The sequence below is a fragment of the Herpailurus yagouaroundi genome, unplaced genomic scaffold (assembly GCF_014898765.1).
Source record: "Herpailurus yagouaroundi ecotype Mexico unplaced genomic scaffold, PumYag 29, whole genome shotgun sequence".
In the NCBI taxonomy this organism is placed as follows: domain Eukaryota; kingdom Metazoa; phylum Chordata; class Mammalia; order Carnivora; family Felidae; genus Herpailurus; species Herpailurus yagouaroundi.
The window spans coordinates 10,298,718-10,320,541 of record NW_024412377.1 but is presented as its reverse complement, the minus strand read 5'-3'; the positions used below and the strand labels follow the sequence as shown (position 1 = coordinate 10,320,541).

At 38.0% G+C, this 21,824-nt stretch overlaps 1 long non-coding RNA gene across 2 annotated transcripts; it reads right to left on the bottom strand.

The window, feature by feature from the left end:
* Positions 1-810: 810 nt before the first annotated feature.
* On the bottom strand, positions 811-15,149 carry LOC121042761 (uncharacterized). Of its 2 annotated transcripts, none has more exons than XR_005796429.1 (3): positions 15,100-15,149; positions 5,464-5,670; positions 811-1,807 (listed from the first exon to the last, which is right to left on the bottom strand). It is a non-coding gene; the product is annotated as an uncharacterized LOC121042761 (long non-coding RNA). The 2 variants fall into 2 exon arrangements; XR_005796428.1 differs by lacking the exon at positions 15,100-15,149 and adding an exon at positions 6,784-8,472.
* Positions 15,150-21,824: the final 6,675 nt, after the last annotated feature.

The window sequence follows — 21,824 nt, the reverse complement described above, 5'->3', positions numbered from 1 at the left end:
TGGTAAACATCAGTGCAGCATGATTTGATTTGTGCTTTGTGTATATTTTGAGAGAGCCGATCCTCCAATCCTCCAGCATGCACAAATCCATTACTGACATGCTGAGTTACACCAAACATGGGTTTCCTGAAGCTAGTCTCTGTGATTCTGGAATCACAGTAGAGATGGCTGCTAGAGTTATGCAGTTGCCTCAATAGTGGAAGTGCAGATTTGATTTTATACTCCCCTCAACGGAGAAGATGCTAGTGAGATGGCAGAACTTAAGTGAAGTCTCTCACTGAGTTTTTGGTAAGCTCTTAAGCCTTGATGTGATGCAACTTGATACACGATCAAGCCTGGTCATTTTTGTTGATGAGGTTGTAAAACAATTCTGACATTGCAAAGTAGCTCAGAAAATATAAGAAAGGGTTGATCACCTCTGAAGTAAATTCTGGTGGCATTGACAATTCATCTATGTGGATATGATGCCTCAAGCTGCATATCTATCCTTCTCTTATATATTTAGAATGCTTGAAAGTTCTCTTCAAAATTCTCAAGAGATTACATTGTATGATGTAATTCCTAGTTATTATGTCTCCATGGAGAGATAGTAAATGAAGTCTTAGAATACTAATGTTGCTTTTCCCCAAATACAGACTAAAATTTCTCATCATTTGGATTGAGTTCATTGGCCTGGCTTGTTTACCAAGATAAAAGGGAAACATTTTAATTACATATTTGAGAAAATACATCATAGCTTCATAATATCACTAGAACAATTACTTGTCTCCTCTGTCCCTTATGAAACCAAATTAGCATGGAGGAAGTGGGTCTCTTGTATTAAAATTTATTTCAAAGTCACTGCTGAAGGCAACTGTTAGAGATGGTACACTCAGAGGAAGTGGTATTACCAGTGTTCTGCTAAGATGGGATCAAGTCAAATGTGTCAGGAAAGCAATTAGTATGATTTTTCTTTCTTTAGGCAGTTGGATCAAGGTCAAGAAGAAACCTCTGTTTTTTTGAAATTCTTACATTCTTTCTTTATTTTGGACTTTGGATGCTAAGCATTCACTTGCACAATTTTCTCCTCAAACAACATAAATAGACTAGATATTGGCAAAGTATTGTCACAACACCTAGAAATTATGAGTTTTTTCTCCTCTTTTTGTTTAAAAACTATAAAAGGTGTGCATTTGCTCATTGAAAAAAATTCAAGAAAACAGAGCTAATATGTTAGAAAGTGGAAGTTCTCCCTCCATTCTCTGGCTACCCTTCCCATTCACTGGGATAATCACTAGTATCACTTCGGCGTATATCCTAAGTGTAGAATATATAATGTACTATATATTATACTATATGTTGTGACTGGGCCAGTCCTTGTGGTTCTTATTATGATTGTAAGACACTCTCAGCAACAACCATCAGGAAACCTTGGGGGATAAAATGTCTATTACTCAAGGGTCCTCAAAATCACATGGGACACCTGGGGGGCCGTACAGCAGGGTTGTGGAGAGAACTCATGGAGGTGGGGTTCTGCTTTTATTGGAGTTGAAGGTGGGGGTTAGAGTTTCAAGGGTTCACTCTTTATTGGTGAATTTAAAAGAGGAGCAGGAATTTGAAGTGTGCGAAGAGAAAAAAGAAGCAGCCCAAATGGCCAGTTATGGGAATCTACCAATATCGCTAAAGGAAAGGGGCTGAGCAGGTGGGGAGGAGACCTGGCTCTTGATCTAGTCCTGTGGCTGGCATTGTGCTTATTCCAGACAGCCCTCTTTGAAGTGGTTGCCTCTTTGAAATGGATGCCTTGAATATCAAAGCTTAAGTCAGACACCTGCATTATAAAAAAAGAGAAACCAACTGTTACTGTTTCTATACTGTAACTGTTACTGTTACTATAATATATAATATATTATATATAATATATGAATAGAATAACTATATACACGCTAAATTTTTTGTATAAAGTCATGTATTTTACACACTCTTGTACCATTTGCTTTTTTCCATTCAAGAACTCCTTAGACAAATGACAAACTGGGAAAAATACTTATGGTTTAGTCACAGAAAATGTGTTAATATCCCTAAACATATTACTCTTCTAAAACTCGGGAAGAAAATACTCCACCACCATTTAGAAAAATGAGCAAGGAATATAAACTGAAGTTCCATAGAAAAAGAAGTGTTACTAACCATTAAATACGGAAATAGGCTCAACCTCATTCATCTAAAGTGGATAAAAATATAAATTTACATTGTGACACTATTTCTCACTTATCAGGTTGACCAAATTCTACAAGTTTGACATATCCTCTGTTGGTAAGCAAGTGAGAAACAGGCATGTTCACACATTGCTGATGGGAATAAAACAATAGACAATTTTATGGAGAGCAGTTTGGCAACATCTAGTAAAAGTGCATATGCATTTACCCTTTGTCTCTGCATTCATATCTATGAAATTTCACTTCAGTGTTTTGGAACATACACTGGAAAAAAATACAAATTTATATCTGAGAAAAGGATTTATTGTAACAATAGTCATGAGCAAAAAACTGAAAATAATATAAAATTTTTATCAAAAAAGGAGTGGTTGAATAAGTGCACAATGCATCTGTAAAGGGGAATGAGTAATATCTTCATGTACTGATATATTTGGTGTACATATATATGGACATATGGATCCGTGATAAAAATTACGGGCATACCAAAACTATGCATATAAGTATATTGCTTTTTTTAGGAGTCTCTACGCCCAATATGGGGCTAAAACCCACAACCCCAAGATCCAGAGTCGCATGCTCTATCAACTCAGCCAGCCATGCACCCCTAGAGTATATTGCTTTTAATTTTAGGAATCTTAGGAATATATATATATATATATATATATATATATATATATATATACCAAAACCCATGCCAATGGCAGTCACCTATTTGAAGAGAGGGATTGTTATGGACTTCATATTTTTTCCTTTAAAATTCATATATTGAAATCCTAACCCTTAATGTGATGCTATTAGAAAGTGGACCTTTGAGAGGTGCTTAGGTCATGAGGTGGAGCCTTCATGAATAGGATTAGTGCCCTTATAAAAGAGACCCCAGAGAGCTTCCCTCCAACCATGTGAAGATACTGTGAGAAGATGAACACCTTGAACCAGGAAAAGAGCCCCCGCTAGACACTAATGCTGGAGGCACCTTGATCTTGGACTTCCAGCCAAGTGTGAGAAATAAATGTTTGTTGTTTAAGCCACCAGTTTGTGGTATTTTTGTTATAGCAGTCTGAACGGACTAAGACAGAAGAGAATAGAGAGGACCGTGGAAGAAAACTAGACTTCTCGGAATGTATCTTTTTATTTTTTAAATAGTTTTGACTTTGGGAGCATGAGAATGTTTTACATAATTACAAATAAAAATTAATTAAAAATTCAAAAGGCCATCCTTAAAATAGAGGAAGAAAGGTAGAAAGAAAGAAATTTTGTTGTTTTGAAACAAATAGATACAATGGCAAAACAAATATATAATTATAGTAATGTCATTAGCACCCAACAATTTTGTCATAAGAAAAAAGATTCTCTCTGTAAAAAAAATGTTTTAATTAAAAAAATTTAAAAGGGATGGCTGAGGGTTCAGTCAGTTAAGCATCTGATTCTTGATTTCGGCTCAGGTCATGACTTTAGGGTAAGGAGATCAAACCCCGAGTTGGGCTCTGCTTAAGATTCTCTCTCTCTCTCTCTCTCTCTCTCTCTCTCCCTCTGCCTCTCCCCCACTCTCTTTCTCTCAAAAATAAAAAAAGATACAATCATAAAATTAAAAGTATCACTATGAACTCATGATTTATTTTTCTTTGTCAATGTGTACGTTTCCAGAGAAAAGAAACAGAAGTTGTGAACAACTCAGTTTTCTTAGACTCCGTTTTGCAAGTACTACATCATACTGAAGCTAACTAGAACAACTTGAGAATGTATAATTGATGGTCTGAGGACAGAAAATGCATAAGATATACCAAGAACATCTTGTTACATTAAAAAGTAAGGAAGGGGCCCCTGGGCGGCTCAGTTGATTAAGTGTCTGACTTTGGCTCAGCTCATGATCTTGTGGTTTGTGCGTCGGGCTCTGTGCCGACAGCTCAGAGCCTGGAGCCTGCTTCGGATTCTGTGCTTCCCTTTCTCTCTGCCCCTCCCCTACTTGTGCTCTATCTCTCTCTGTCTCTCAAAAATAAATAAACGTTAAAAAAAATTTTTTTTAAAGTAAGGAAGATATCGAGGACTGCTGGGGATTGTGTTACAGGGGAGAAACCGTCTTAAAAGGATGCATTTTAGTCAAAGTGGGGCAGTGTGTATATCAAAAAGAACAATGATGACAATGGATTGAAATAAGATTCACCTCGATGGATTGATATACAATGGATTCAAGTAGGCTAAAAGTCTAGGGCATCATATTGTGCTATCACCACTTCCCTGCCACAAAGCCTTATTGGTCATCATTGGAGTTTGCTAAGGCAACAACCCATTTTTCTGAAAGCTGGTATGTAAAGGAATAAGTCAAGTATTCATTGGCTTGTCCTGAAATACTGTATTTCAGGGGATTCAAATAGTTGATAAAAGAAAGGTTTTTGTTTTGTTTTGAGAAGAATTTCATTCAATGTGTGAGACAGGAATAATAAAGTTTAAATGTCACTCTTTGGAATCTCCATTAAAAGGAAAGACCAGAAGCAAGGAGATTAATTCAGACACCAGAGAATGGCCAGATAGAACCAGATAAGAGCCAAAGACAGCAGAACCTGATACTCTGAAAGGGGAAAAAAAATCGGGGGTTTTGAACTTCTGGGTCCAGGTAATATGGGATAAAAGTACTTTATTGTGTGTTTCTTACTAGCAACAATGAGTAGCCCTGGACCAAAATGAATAAAACAACTATCAGAAGAATCTGGAAGGTAGAAGAAGTAGCCATATTGGGTAAAAATCTCTAGACCCACAGAATGACCTGGCAGTGTGTTCTTGGAACTGTTTTCTTTTGCTTCCCACTTATCTCTCCCTGAGAGCTAGAAAAGCCTGAAAACCAGAACTGCTATTGGGAGAAGACATTAAGAGCCCTAGGATGAGCCCATTCTTTCTAGTGAGATGACCAAGAGAAATATCTATGGAACAGAACCTTTTTGACTTTATCCACCCTGCTTGAGGTGAAGCACAGCAAAGAAGTGATGCCTTGTCCCCCATCCCAAGTTTCAGCTTTGGATCCTACTGGGCAGAGTCCTGTGGACTCTCCCCACCCTGCTGCCAGGAGCCCCAAAGGTGTGTTCCTCCCCCTCCCCACGGGCATGGTGGACCCTGTAAGACAAAGCCCAGTTGACTCCACCCTATACCAGCACCTCCCCCTACCTCCCCCCACCACATTCCGCTCAAATTTAATAATTTATCTTTCGTCATGTGAAACATGAAAATTATTCTAAAAGTCAGAGGTATACAAAACAGAATGTTCAGAGAATATTACCCCACTTGTGATTGTATCCTATTTCCATTCTCCCATTTTTCCACCCTGTTTTTACTCAAGTCACCAGTCACATTAGTTTCTGGTTTATTCTTTCACAAATGAGCAAATATGTGTATATTTTCTTGTTTTCCTTTCTTGTGGTTTTTGAAGTCTTTTTGATAGAATAGAAGCACACCAATTCAATGGAATTGGCTGTTGATTGGTTAACTGGAAAAGAAAAGAAAAACAATGTTCAGAGACAACAGATATCATATTTGATTAGACACATTGCATTCTAACAATATACCCACAGGAATACATTTACAGCTTTTGGTGTAGGGACAAGGCCTTTTTATGAGCATACATCAACGATTTGGAGTTCCAAATTACTTATTTTTTACATAAAGCACTATGATCTGTAGGGTCAATAGAGAGGTCCATTTGAGAAGTACTCAAAAGTTCACATTCTTGGTTCAATTTATCAAGCTCACAATTCCCCGCCTTTTCACCAATTTACACTTTCATTTTATTATTGGCCTATGTTTTTATTTTGGTTCAGTTTTGGGGGAAGACTTTTTCTGGGTTCCTGACATGAAGGCTTATAACTTAGGCTGGGCTCCCCAGCCGCAGAGTGTGAGGTGGCAATTCTTGTAAAGCTAGTTTGTTACAGAAGTGTTCACAAGAGCCTGCAGGGAGCGAGGTAGCAGGGAGGGAATGGGAGAGGTCTAAGTTCACCCAGCCTGATTCTCTGGGGAGCTCTGTAGCATAAATCAAGCAGGAACTGCACCATGGTCTGTCCTAACTTGTGACAAGGACGCAGGAACTTTGTGTCCCAACGTTACAGTGTAGTCCCTCCTTCTCTGTGGTTTTGCTTTCCAAGATTTCAGGTACCTGTGGTCAACCTTGGTTTAGAGGAAGATGGTCATCCTCTGACAAATGATCAGAAGGTTAATAGAAGCCTAACGCTATGTCACAATGCCTATGTCATTTACCTCACTGCATCTTATCGGGTAGGCATTTTATGATCTCACATCATCACAAGAAGAAGGATGAGTACAGTACAAGAAGACATTTTGAGTGAGAGAGACCATATTCACATAACTTTTATTATAGTATATTATTATGATTATTCTGAGTTATTGTGAATCTCCTGTGCCTAATTTACAAATTAAACCTTGTCATAGGTGTGTACATATAGAAATAATATGTTATGTATAGGGTTCAGTACTAACCACAGCTTTAGGCATTCACTGGGGGTCTTGGAACGCATACCCCACAAATAAGGGAGGATTACTATAGTCAGCCATTGGCTCCAATGGAGCCAGTGGGACTGGGACATACCTTCAGGCATCCGTGGGTGGGGAAATCATCTAAGGGGAGCCCACTGCAGACCCGTGCAGGGATAGGTCATTGGCAGGAGCACATGCCACAGCTGATAGAGGGTCCCTGAGGATCTGGGCAGGGAACCCACAGACTCTGCTGCAATTAGTTTATGCATTCCAGTCCTTGAACAATAAAGGCATTTAAAACTCTCCCCTGGCTGAGAACCCCTGGGATAAATAAAATATATTATTTAAAGAAAAACACTATAAGATTTTTCTGTTTATTTTTAACTGCCTCCCTTAGGTTTTGGAATTTGGTATTTTCATTTTTGTTACATTCTGAATGCTTCAGCACTTCCTGGAGGACAGACATTCGGTGAAACGCTTTATCTCCGTGATCTCATGTAACCCTCATAGTAGGTCTCCAGGTAAATACTATTCTCATTTGCATTCTTCATTTGAGAACACTGAGGCAGGCAGGGTGTTGGAGCCTGGATCCGATGAATTCAGGCATTCTGATTTCAGAGTCTTCCTCTCTCTCAACCTTGACCGCAGGACTTGCCCTCAGGTTCTCCGTGCAGGTGTTCTTTGTCTTAGTCCAATCTTAATGCCTGTATTTTGGGTTCTCTTTGTGGGGACTTGTCATCAGTTTGACTGCATCCGTTTGAGAAATCTCTTTGAGAAACATTTCTTTGTTTTGGTTCGCTGGTGAAGCCCTCTCTAACTCAGCTTTAATTTAGCCTCTGTTGTGTTTTACTTCAGTCACATCAGTGGGATATTGATTTCAAAGAGACGTGAAAGCTTGTGATCTGTCAGCTCTCCAGAACTGGAAGTTACCCTATTTTGTCCCCCCAAAATATCTGAATTAAATGCTGTCTTTAGGTTTTGGTGGGACTGGACATTATGCAGAAGACTTTCTCCTTGTGTGCTGTTTTGAAACCTATTTTCACCAAAGTTTTTATTCGATTCCCGAAAGGTTTACATTTGATTGCTAATTTCTTATTATTGGTCCGAACTTCCAAAAGTCTGTAGTTTGGTTTCTGTCTTGTCAACACTCATCTCAAAACCAAAACTCATCTTTGAAGTAATTAGGAATCTAGAAAACAACTTTTATGCCCTAATTGGACACATTCTAGAAAGCAGCACGTTATGGAAAGTGGCAAATCTTTCTGCATTGTGAAGAACAAGCCCTTAATTTAATTGTTTACAAATCTTTTGGTCAATCAAGATTATCCCTGTTAGTGCTGTTGCTGTTGTTTAACAACAACAGAGATAGTGATAGTGATTCCTACTTACAAAACACAAACTAAATGTAAGAGAAAAGAATCTCTTTCTTTGCCTATATCTGCACTTTTCTACTTTAACAGGTTTACTTGATCATTAATCCATCACATTTTTTTTTTCAATCTCCAATCTTGTTAAGAATTTCTAAGCACTATGCATTCCCAAAAGTATTGGCTTAAATTTATATTGCCCATCTTTTCCCATGGGGACAGCTTTCATATAAAAGAAGATCTTGTCCTTTATCCTGCCATCATTTTGTGGCAATACTTGATTTTATGAAGTGCACTATTACTGTTAGATTTGGCTAAAAAGATTTTGATAAATAAAGAGGATTTCTCGGGGCGCCTGGGTGGCTCAGTCGCTTAAGCACCCGACTTCGGCTCAGGTCATGATCTCGGGTTGGTTTGTGAGTTGGAGCCCCACATCGGGCTCTATGCTGACAGCTCAGAGCCTGGAGCCTGCTTCGGATTCTGTGCCTCCCTCTCTCTCTTCCCCTCCCTTGCTTGCTCTCTGTCTCTGTCTCTCTCTCTCTTGAAAATAAATAAACATTAAAAAAATTCTTTTAAATAAAAAAAAATCAAGAGAATTTCTCTTAAGCTCTTAAATGATTTAGAGACATATTTTTGACTCCCTCCCCCCCCTCCCAAATGTCCTTGGTATGAAAACCTAGTGAAAATAATCCAAATCTAGACTAAACTTAATCAGGACCTCAGCAAAGAATGGGTACATCACTATTCTTTACTAAAGAATTCTTTACTTCTTTGTTCTGACTTTAGGGCATTTGATGGCAATTTCCTTCTACTGTACATTTTTCTTCTGCAATATTAATAGCTACAGCAGGTTGCCGTCTTCCCACTGCAGGGACTTGGCACCAAAAAGAGCTGTGATGGCAGATGTACTCTCTCTTCTCCCCACGTAGAGTTATTCTACTTTTTCATGGAAAAAGTTCTAGGATTCAAAATTAAAGAAGTAATGAGTTTTGAAGAACAAAGCTCATATCAGCTGCTTAACATCAACTCACCATTCTTTTTTTTTTTAATGTTTATTTATTTATTTATTTATTTATTTATTTATTTATTTATTTACTTAGAGAGCAAGCAAGCAGGGGAGGGGCAGAGAGAGAGAGGGAGGGAGAGAGAGAATCCCAAGCAGGTTCTGCACTGTCAGCACAGAGTTTGACGGGGGACCCAAACCCATGAACCATGAAATCATGACCTGAGACAAAATCAAGAGTCAGACACTTAACCCGACTGACCCATCAACTCACCATTCTTTATAAGACTAATGGAAAAGGGTCAACACTCCATTTAATACTGCTAATAATAAATAGTCATGTTGCTTTCCATTTGGATAGCACATTTTGGACAATGTGAACAGGGGAAGAATGCTGTTCCTGCTTTGCTCTTTGGTGCTTAAGCCTTCTGTGTAATGTTGTCACTGGCCCTTTACAAGCCAGGTGCATCAGTCAGCAGTCTGCAAGGAACAGAATTCTGCTCAAGATTGATCAACTGGAGAGACGCTAATGACAAGTGTAGAGCCCTGGCAAGGTTGAGAAAACCAGAAGAGGATGTTGGGGCACCCAGGGGTTAGCAGAGTGGGAATCATGAAGGACAAATGGAGGGAAGAATGTTCCTGAAGTCCTAAGAGAACTAGAGCAGTGGTGAAGCCTTCGTGATGGGGTTTTGGGGTGATGGTGGGTGTTCAGAGCCAATGGCCAAAAAAGAATTCTTGAAGACATCTTTGGTGCAGAAAAGGTGATTTTATGAAAGCACAAGGAAAGGACCTGTGGGCAGAAAGAGCTGCCTTGGGATTGTGAAGAGTGACTGATTATATATATTCAGGTTGGGAGGGGGTTAGGGACAGCATAAGTCTCTAAGGAATTTTGGAAGCAAGGTTTCCAGGACCTTGAGGGGCTAACTGTTGTTAGGAAAATGAGAGAGAGGGAGACACAGAATCCAAAGCGGGTTCCAGGCTCCGAGCTGTCAGTGCAGAGCTCGATGCAACGCAGGGCTCGAACCCACCAACAGTGAGATCATGACCTGAGTGGAAGTCAGACGCTCAACCAACTGAGCCATCCAGGCACCCCAGTATCTGTCCCATTTCTTCTTTCCTAGCCTCCCCTTTCCCCTCATCCCAGCACATAAATCTGCTGGGCAAATAATGAGACCCTCAGGGGATTGGAGGAGCTACGACAAGTTTTCAGTTATTGGGATAGTGAGTAGAGAGAGACAAAAAATACTAACATGTGGGGCGCCTGGGTGGCGCAGTCGGTTAAGCGTCCGACTTCAGCCAGGTCACGATCTCGCGGTCGGTGAGTTCGAGCCCCGCGTCGGGCTCTGGGCTGATGGCTCAGAGCCTGGAGCCTGTTTCCGATTCTGTGTCTCCCTCTCTCTCTGCCCCTCCCCCGTTCATGCTCTGTCTCTCTCTGTCCCAAAAAGAAATAAATGTTGAAAAAAAAAAATTAAAAAAAAAAATACTAACATGTAAACCTGGAGATATTTGGGGAGAAAAAGGAACAAAGGCACAATACAAAAGCCTCTGGAACTTCAGTTAATAGCCCGAAGACAGACATTTGACTTTCTCCCCTTTACTTCTTGCTTCTTTGTACGTCTCCACTTCAGAAGAGAGAAGAAAAGGAATTGAGTGAAAAGAGAGAAGAGGAATTGAGTGAAGAGGTGAAAGACGAAATAGGGCAGTGGGTTAAGTAGATAGAAAGGCACAAATGAGAAAAACCAAAATGCAAAACCAGGTGCCAGGAAGGGGAGCCAAGCAGCTGTTCAGAGAGGACCGAGGGGGTAAAGCTTCTGTCCTTTGGGAGATTGGGTGGCAGAAAGTGTGTGGGGGGGTGCAGACTTGCCCTGCTTTTCTAGCTCACCTTAACTCAGCCATGGTCCCTTTAGAGTTTTAATGGAATCTGAGAGGCTAAATGGACTGGAATAAAAGTTGTCGAGTGTTATGTAAATGAGGTCCGCCTACAAAAAGACCCAGTGAGAAGGCAAAACCTTCCTTGGAATAGACGCTGATGCAGCAGTGAACCGAAAGGTTGAATGAAAATAGCCAGCTTAGGCGATGGTTGAAAGGCCTAACACGTGTTACAAAATTTTGCTACTTAAATCTGCTTTTGGTTTCATGATTTCCCTAAGCATGTTAAAAATTAATATTGTGAACTTCCAGGTAAAAAAGAATTAGATGTATGAAATTTTGCAAGTGTCTTCAAGTGTCGGGAACATTTTGTGATGCAGAATTAGTGAAGAGCTTTACTTGACTAATAATGTGAGAACAGTAACAGCATATTTGGCATATGTGGGTTTAAAAATATTATTCTTAGGTAGCATATGTCATGAGGGACTTCAGATATGAAGTAAAATTTTTTAAAAAATTGTGGCAGCATTTGAAGGAATTAAGATTTTCATTTAAACATGCAAACACCCCCAATCTTTCCCCCTAGTTATAGCATGAGGAGATTTGGTGTAATTATAGTCTGGGGCTGTTGTGGAAGGAAAAACAAATAACAGACCTCTTTTTTTTCCCCCTAGGAAGTGAAGGAAACATCTAGAAAGCTTTAGAGCTACTCGCTGCGCCAGCAGTAATAATGTATGAAGTTTAAATAAAGTATTGAAAGCACCTTTTGCCCTCTAGTGATAAAGGATTTTGCTATGCATTTCAGCGTGGTATTTAACTTTTCATTTGGCAGTGGATAGAAAATCTCTTTTCCGATGTGTATGGAGCTTTGACAATTGTTTTTCAGAGGCTGTATTGTAGATTAGAAATTGGAGTCTAGGGAGTCTGGAGGAGGCCATATGCCAAGAACCTAAACTGCAAAGACTTTTTTTTAATTTATTTTTTTAACTTTTTTATGTTAACAGCAGATTTGGAGTCAGCACTTAAACTTGGTTTGAAAAGTGGTAAATTGAATCCTCGGGCCAGTCTGTTTACCTTTTTATGTGGGGAAATGGATACTAGAAGATTGTTTTTGTTTTGTTTTGTTTTTTCTTCCTACACTATCAACAGTTTTTGGAAAGAGAAAATAAGTGGCTACAAAAAGGCATATTCTTTAATTATTTGCATGATATTATTATTATGTTTTCCCATTCATTAGCATTTATCCATACCCTGAGCAAATAATGTACAAGAAAATAAAGATGGAAACATACAGCAGAACATAGGAATATTGGAAATATTAACTACTATTTCTTTTCTCTGGGCAATTCCTGATTGCAGAGTAAGCCAATGGAGAGGTGAGCTTTGGACAAACAAACAAGGTGGGCTTGGTTTTTCCTTGTCTGCATAACAGAGACCACGACTAGATTTGAATCTGAAGGTCAAATGGTACTGTAGCTGGTAATAATTCCCAAGGGTCCAAAAGAAAGATATTAATGAAATAGTAACATCACATCCAAGACAAGATGAGCGATAGTGATTTACAGTGAGATGATTTCTTCAAATATTTGAGAAGCAATCAAGTAATTTTGGTTAATTTCTATATGGAACTTATTTTCTGACACAGGCATTGACTTTACTAGACCATAAACTTTTGGAATTCAGAGTCTGTGTCTTATTCATTTTTGCATCTGTAGCTCTTAGCCCAATCCCTGACACGTGTGTATGCTTGATACAATTATTAGATAGAAATCTATCTATATTATGCCTGGTCAGAGAGAAAAGGAAGCATGGACATATAACTGAGTGACACATTGTATGTTCTTGTTCACACATAAGACCTCAACCTCCTGAAAAGATAATTTCACCCACTATATGCCAAGAGGGTAAGCATAGAGTCCCTGCTCAGCATCAGACATACAAGTTTGGTTTCCAGGAACTCTGGACACCTAGGGCAGTCCTGGAGGGAGATGGTGGGTGGAGTCCCACAAAGGCAGATGGTAGAAACAGTGAAAGTCACATATAACTGAGTGGACTGACTCATAGCTCCATGTGTAGTCATGCTCCCAAAATTCTTGGGAGTGAAATTTTAAGGAGGCTGAGATATCCGAGTCGTTGATATCAACATAATTCTTTTGTACTCATGGATTGTGAGGTCTAGGAAAACTTCGTAATAGATTTGCTATTACCTCCTAAGAGTTAGACCTCACCTATGGCATCAGTTCAGAGAAACTTTCAAAGGGCATGTAAGAATTTTCTTTTAGACGGCAGGTTAAGCCTGTTATAAAGAATTAATATGGTTACCACATATTGATACTGACTGGATTTATCTGCTCCTAATTGTAGAATCCTGGCTTCTTATTTACTTGGCCTCATTGACCTGGGGATGAATAGCCTTGTTAATGAGGATGGTTCTCATCATCATATCCCTAATGTTCTTGTCATAGCACCTGCTTTCCATAAACAATTGTTGTTCCCTAACAGTAATGCCATTAATTGCAATATTGAGGGTTAATAACAGTCATGAGTGTTAGTTGATTCGCACAAATTGATTCGTGTGCAAACTGTTGAGAGAAAACATTAATAGAAGAGCACAGGAGATTTTTTTATTTAAGAAAATCTGATCTGTGTACACGAAGCTTATAAAATAAATGATTGCTGAATAATTGATTATGAAAAGATTCTCCATGGTAATTTAAATGTTGATTACCAGATATATTAGAACTACAATCCAAAAAATTTTTATAGCATTTTCTACAAAAATAACCTCAAACTCTTATGGAGGTAGCCAAAGATGGATAAAAAAACAATGTCAAAAATTATGTAAAATATCTAGTGGTATTTTGAAAATATGTAAAGAAATGCTTCTATTATAAAGGCACAACATTTTCTCGACTCTAAAATGTTATGTACAATTTAATTATGGCACTTTGAAAAAACCCCGAAAGAAATACTATCATAAACATCTACATGTGATATGTTAGGCATTCAGAAACAATAAGGTGTGAAAATATGCACTTATTAGAATCTAGGACATGTAAATTAATTGCAGAAATTGTGGAGAACTTAAATAAATGGAGATCTATTCCATATTCTGGAGGGAAAGACTAAATATAATAATGATATCAATTTTTTTTCAAAATTAATCTAAAAACAAAGATCTAAAAATAAAGACTAAGGAAACTTGCATGGAGTCTGACGAATGCCAACGCTTATTGTAAACAATAGCCAAGAAAATTTGGAAATTTGGAAAAAAATACAATCCTAACAGATTATATTACAAAGGCTGACTTTGTAAAAAAGCAATAGTCACATGGATCCAAGAAACAAAACAAAGTGCAAATGTGTGTGTGTGTGTTTGGAATATGCCAATTTTGTGTATGATAATACTGGTATTTCAAATCAGCAGAGAAAATTCATATTATTTAATAAGTGGTTTAAGATAGCTAGGCTCCTATTAGGAAAGAAAATGAAATTATTATATCACTATATTTACATATTAACTTCAAGTAAAATGTATAAATACAAAAAATGGAATTGTAAATATTCCAAAAGACAATAGAGACAGACACATTTATAATCTTAGGTTGCAGAGGTCCTTCCTAAACATGACTGAGCACCAAAAAGATAAAATGAAAAGGGCCAATTGATATAAAAATTAAAAACTTGCCTACAGAAAAAGACACCATAAAAAAAGTTAAAGTCAGAATGAGACAAAAAATATGCAATATATACCACCGGTAAAGATTAACATACTTAATAAAGTGCTCCTACATATAGAAAAATGAGAACAGAGTGCAAATAATACATTGTAAAAGAATTACAAAAGGCCAGAAAGCAAATGAAAAGAATATCAAATTCATTATCAATCAGAGAATTAGAAACTAATGTAATTAAATTCTATCTTTATTTTCCCTTTTGGCTTATCAGGATGCAAAAGATATTAAAAAAAAAAACCCTAAGTACATATAGTTGGTAAGGATATGGAAAAACAGGACATTATACCGCCTGTAAGTGTTATAAATCTACTTCTAGAAATTGGTTCCACATAAATACTTGCTGTCTTGTGGTTCCCCTCTGGAAGGACGTGTTCAACCCCCCGCTCAAATTTGCATCAGATGCCTAGATGCCACACATGTACTGAGAGAGTATGATAAAGTTTATTACTTACATAATAAGGCTTTCAGGGGATAGCAGGCAGGTTTCCAAGCAAGTCTGAAATGAATTGAGAGCAAAGTGAAGTCGTGGCTTGGGTTTTTATTGTGGTTAGTGGGTGGGACTGGGTAGAGGGTGCTTGTGTGGGAGACAGAGGATGCATATTTTGAATTTTCAACTAGCACCAAGAAAGGGAAAACATGGTTTTTACTATTAATTTCCCCAGAGGTGGACAAGAGAAGAGGGTGATGTGAGGCTTCAAAGCTGTCAGCAAACATTAAAAAATGGAGTCGGACTCATTATGCTTGTGTATACACTCATATATACATTTACTAGGACATTCGTTATGGTACTGTTTGTAATAATACAAACAGTGGGGCGACTGGGTGGCTCAGTCCGTTGAGCATCTGACTTCGGCTCAGGTCATGATCTCATGGTTGGTGGGTTTGAGCCCTGTGTTTGGACTCTGTGCTGACAGCTCAGAGCCTAGAGCCTGCTTTGGATTCTGTTTCCCTCACTCTCTGCCTCTCCCCTGCTTGTGCTCTGTGTCTCAAAAATAAATAAATAAACATTGAAAAAATAATACAAACAGTGACTAAGTGCTGGTCCACACATATTATGTAATACTATGCAGTAAGAACAAATATGTAATGGAGTACCTCTGTGAGTCTGGATGGGGAAGATGTCCATGGTATGTTACTGAGTTAAAAAAAAAAAGTATATATAGGCATATGTGTATAGCATAATCCTATTTATGCAAAAAATAAAAATGCAAATTTTAATGTGATTTTTGATTATATGATTAATATAAAATCAGAATTACTTGGAGGCCCATCTAGGGATGCTGTGTGATTTAAAGAAACATGAAACCCAGCATGCAAAACAATTACATAATTTATACGTTCACCATCACTATTGGATGTTAGTGATGCCTATTGGAGGGGAAAACAAAACAAAACATAAGAGTAGCTGGAGATGAGATGATGGATGATGCATTCATAGCATTAAGTAACAACAGAGCAAAATTATAGAAATTTTCACAATACTTCATCTACTAATTTTCTCCTGACATTGCAGTGACATTCTAATTTTTTCTCCTGTCTCCTTCTCCTACCCCTCCAGGCTTCTCACAGCACAATGAAATTAGCCAGCCAAAATCATTTTAATCTCTCTGGGAGCTGCTTCTTCTTCTTCTTCTTCTTCTTCTTCTTCTTCTTCTTCTTCTTCTTCTTCTTTTTAACATTTATTTATTTATTTTGAGAAAGAGAAGGAGAGCAAGAGAGGTTGTGTGTGCACAAGTCGGGGAGGGGCAGAGAGAGAGGGAGAGAGAGAATCCCAAGCAGGCTCTGCACTGTTACATGGGGTCGATGCAAGGCTCAAACCCATGAGCCATGAGATCATGACCTGAGCCCAAATCAAGAGTCAGACACTTAACCAACTGAGGCACCCAGGCACCCCTAGAGCTTCTTATTTTTGTATGTATTATTTCCCTTCTCCCTTCAGAAGCTCACTTCCACTCCTTACGTGACAAGTCCACTGACATCTCTCTCCCTCACTCATGACTCCCAGCACCCAGACATAACTACCATTGTATTTCTTGCAAGATAGTTTAAAACAATTTTATAGGGGCGCCTGGGTGGCTCAGTCGGTTGGGCGTCCGACTTCGGCTCAGGTCATGATCTCACGGTCCGTGAGTCCCAGCCCTGCATTGGGCTCTGTGCTGCCAGTTCAGAGCCTGGAGCCTGCTTCCGATTCTGTGTCTCCCTCTCTCTCTGCCCCTCCCCCAATTCACGCTCTGTCTCTCTCTATCAAAAAATGAATAAACGTTAAAAAAATGAAAAAAAAAACAATTTTATAAATACATAAGATTATATATATAACTTGGGATCTGTTTCATATTTTGCATTTTTAACATTACAATATTTTTCTTTATATCATTAAATAGACCACCATAATTGAAAACAAGTTGTATGAGTGTATTATCATAACTGTATTATCATGCTGCAATCATAATCAGATGAGAAGACTTAGTCAAGCAGAATGTAAGTTACTTGCCCAAACTTGGGAAGTTGGTGAGTGTGGGAGGCATAGCTGACCTTATACGATCTGCCTTTAGGACAAGGTCAGAACCCCTGTACTCTTCTCTTCCCTGGGAACAAGCTACTATTGAGAAAATTCTCCTCCACTTGTGTTTGGGAATTAGTTAAGGGATTTTTAGAGAGTGTAACAAGATGTTTCTGTTACTCATGACACCCCTCAGTTATAATTGCACCCCTGCCTCAGGGCGCCCGTTGGCAGTGACATGTGGCCGACCTCTTTCAGCTCTTATAGTCCAAAAGACAGAGCATAGTGGGGCACTGACTGGCCTACTTTGTGCAAGACTCTGGAATCAGTATGGGAAATTCTTCTTGGCCAATAACAAGAAATCTAAATTCATATTGCCAATGAGAAGTATATGAATACTAATCCCAGAGTTGTGCCCTCCTAAGGGAGATGTGTTTTTATTGTTACTTCTTTGTTTTTGCTTTTAAATATAGCCACCTGTGTTATCATTTTTTATGCAACTCAACAGCCACAGGGCACTATTTGGAAAATATTAAATGTTGTAAAATGCTTGTACCGCACTGTCCTTTATTTGTCCTTTGGTATGTATTTAGTGAGTTATATTCATGGGATAGTATTTACTATCCTATGCATCTATAGGAAAACCAAAGTAGCTCTTCGTAAAGATTAATAATTTTCACAGATGATACACTCTTTGTTGCCCAGTGAACTAAAAACATGAACAAATAATTTTTGGTTCCTAGTTGTCATAATCGTTTTGTGCTACAGTACAGCTGTAGCTAACAACTTACCAAACTTTCCATTATAGCATTGTTTTTCTAAGGATATAACTCAGTTTGTCAAATTTCCCTCCAAGGCTGAAATGTAACTTATTGTACAAGCTATTAAGCCCGGAAGCAATTTTGTTTTGGAAAAAAATTAGTTTGACCATTTTTTTTAAGCTCCAAGAGGGAAAAATAAATATGGAGGACTTTTTTTTTTTTATTGCTGTTCTTTAGCAGCCTTAAAGAATGGTTTTGTTACATCGTATGATTTATGCATCCATGTAGAGAACAAGAACAAGAAATTCTTTTTCACAAACAACTTTGTCTTTTTTGAAATAAAATACAGTGGAGGAAATCCATCCGTAGTTGATAGCTAAAATCTTTTATTTGGATGCAGCACTAATTTTTGGATGGAGCACTAATTTTATCATAAGATTTAAAATATTATTAGAGTAAGTCACAGAGAGTTCAAAAGGTAACTAATATTACCTGCTGTGAATTACCATGTTAAACATAGGCAGAAAGACCTTTGATATCTGGGACTGAATGCAGCTAAGAAAATGACAATTCATATTTCAAGACACTTTGTTTATGTTAGTTTACCGAACTGTTTTTATACGTATTAACTTCTAGGAGAGATTGCTTAGATAAAATGGACTCAGGGCAATACTCCATTCTTTTATCAAGTTAGACATAAGGGTCATATAGGGACTATTTAATACCTAGTGGGTTTCATTTAATTCTGTCCATCAAATCCTACTCTTAAGCTGAATTAATCAAAAGATTCTTTAAGAATAGAACTCATAAGCATAAAAATCTAAGTTGTGTATATTCACTTTCCTGGTTTAATCAACTCTGTGAAGGGATAACTGCTATTTTATTTTATTTTATTTTATTTTATTTTATTTTATTTTATTTTATTTTTATTTACATCCAAATTAGTTACCATATTGTGCAACAATGATTTCAGGAGTAGATTCCTTAATGCCCCTTACCCATTTAGCCCATCCCCCCTCCCACAACCCCTCCGGTAACCCTCTGTTTGTTCTCCATATTTAAGAGTCTCTTATGTTTTGTCCCCCTCCCTGTTTTTATATTATTTTTGTTTCTCTTCCCTTATGTTCATCTGTTTTGTCTCTTAAAGTCCTCATATGAGTGAAGTCATATGATTTTTGTCTTACTCTTACTGACTAATTTCACTTAGCATAATACCCTCCAGTTCCATCCATGTAGTTGCAAATGGCAAGATTTCATTCTTTTTGATTGCTGGGCAATACTCCATTGAATATATATGCCACATCTTCTTTATCCATTCACCCATCAATGAACATTTGGGCTCTTTCCATACTTGGCTGTTGTTGATAGTGTTGCTATAAACATGGGGGTGCATGTGTCCATTCAAAACAGCACACCTGTATCCCTTGGATAAATGCCTAGTAGTGCAATTGCTGGGTCATAGGGTAGTTCTGTTTGTAGTTTTTTGAAGAACCTCCATACTGTTTTCCAGAGTGGCTGCACCAGCTTGCATTCCCACCAGCAATGAAAAGACATCCTCTTTCTCTGCATCCTCGCCAACATCTGTTGTTGCCTGAGCTGTTAATGTTAGCCACTCTGACAGGTGTAAGGTGGTATCTCGTGGTTTTGATTTGTATTTCCCTGATGATGAGTGATGTTGAGCATTTTCTCATGTATCATCGGTTGGCCATCTGGATGTCTTCTTTGGAAAATTGTCTATTCATGTCTTTTGCCCATTTCTTCACTGGATTATTTGTTTCTTGAGTGTTGAGTTTGATAAGTTCTTTATAGATTTTGGATACTAACCTTTTATCTGATATGTCGTTTGCAGATATCTTCTCTCATTCTGCTGGTTGCCTTTTAATTTTGCTGATTGTTTCCTTTGCTGTGCAAAAGCTTTTTATTTTGATGAGGTCCCAGCAGTTCATTTTTGCTTTTGTTTCCCTTGCCTCCAGAGATGTGTTGAGTAAAAAGTTGCTGTGGCCAAGATCAAAGAGGTTTTTGCCTGCTTTCTCCTCAAGGATTTTGATGGCTTCCTATCTTACATTGAGGTCTTTCATCCAGTTTGAGTTTGCTTTTGTGTATGGTGTAAGAAAGTGGTCCAGGTTCATTCTTCTGCATGTAGCTGTCCAGTTTTCCCAGCACCACCTGCTGAAGAGACTGTCTTTATTCTATTGGATATTCTTTCCTGCTTTGTCAAAGATGAGTTGGCCATACGTTTGTGGGTCCATTTCTGGGTTCTCTATTCTGTTCCGTTGATCTGAGTGTCTGTTCTTGTGCCAGTACCATACTGTCTTGATGGGTTTTATTTGCAGCTTTATAGTATAGCTTGAAGTCTGGGATTGTGATGCCTCCTGTGTTGGTTTTCTTTTTCAAGATTTCTTTGGCTATTCGGGGTCTTTTCTGGTTCCATACAAATTTTAGAAATATTTGTTCTAGCTCTGTGAAGAATGCTGGTGTTATTTTGATAGGAATTGCATTGAATATGTAGATTGCTTTGGGTAGTATCGAAATTTTAACAATATTTGTTCTTCTTATCCAGGAGCATGGAATCTTTTCCCATTTTTTGTGTCTTCTTCAATTTCTTTCATAAGCTTTCTATAGTTTTCAGTGTATAGATTTTTCACCTCTTTGGTTAGATTTATTCCTATGTACTTTATGGTTTTTGGTGCAATTGTGAAAGAAATTGATTCCTTGATTTCCCTTTATGTTGCTTCATTGTTGGTGTATAGGAATGCAACTGATTTCTGTGTGTTGATTTTATATCCTGCAACTTTGCTGAATTCATGAATCAATTCTAGCTGGGTTTTTTGGTGGAATCTTTTGGGTTTCCCATACAGAGTATCATGTCATCTGCTAAGAGTGAAAGTTTGACCTCCTCCTGGCCAATTTGGATGCCTTTTATTTCTTTGTGTTGTCTGATTGCAGAGGCTAAGACTTCCAATACTATGTTGAATAACAGTGGCCAGAGTGGACATCCCTGTCTTGTTCCTGACCTTAGGGGGAAAGCTCTCAGTTTTTCCCTATTGAGGATGATATTAGCGTTTGGTTGTTCATATATGGCTTTTATGATCTCGAGGTAGGTTCCTTCTATCCCTAACTTTTGAGGGTTTTTATCAAGAAAGGGTGCTTTGTCTGCAACTATTGAGAGGATCATGTGGTTCTTGTCCTTTCTTTTATTGATGTGATGAATCACGTTAATTGTTTTGTGGATATTGAACCAGCCCTGCATCCCAGGTATAAATCCCACTTGGTTGTAGTGAATAATTTTTTTAATGTATTGTTGGATCTGGATGGCTAATATCTTGTTGAGGATTTTTGCATCCATGTTCAAGAGGGAAATTGGTCTATACTTCTTTTTAGGGGGGTCTCTGGCTGGTTTTGAAATCAAGGTAATGCTGGCCTCATAGAAAGAGTTTGGAAATTTTCCTTCCATTTCTATTTTTTGGAACACCTTCAAGAGAATAGGTGTTAACTCTTCCTTAAATGTTTGGTAGAATTCCCCTGGAAAGCCATCTGGCCCTGGACTCTTGTTTTTTGGGAGATTTTTGATTACTAATTCGATTTCTTTACTGGCTATGGGTCTGTTCAAATTTTCTATTTCTTCCTATTTCAGTTTGGTAGTGTATATGTTTCTAGGAATTTGTCCATTTCTTCCAGATTGCCCATTTTATTGGCATATAATTGCTCATAATATTCTCTTATTATTGTGTTTATTTCTGCTGTGTTGGTTGTGATCTGTCCTCTTTCATTCTTGATTTTATTTATTTGGGTCCTTTCCTTCTTTTTGATCAAACTGTCTAGTGGTTTATCAATTTTGTTAATTCTTTCAACGAGCCAGCTTCTAGTTTTATTGATCTGTTCTACTGTTTTTTGGTTTCGATAGCATTAATTTCTG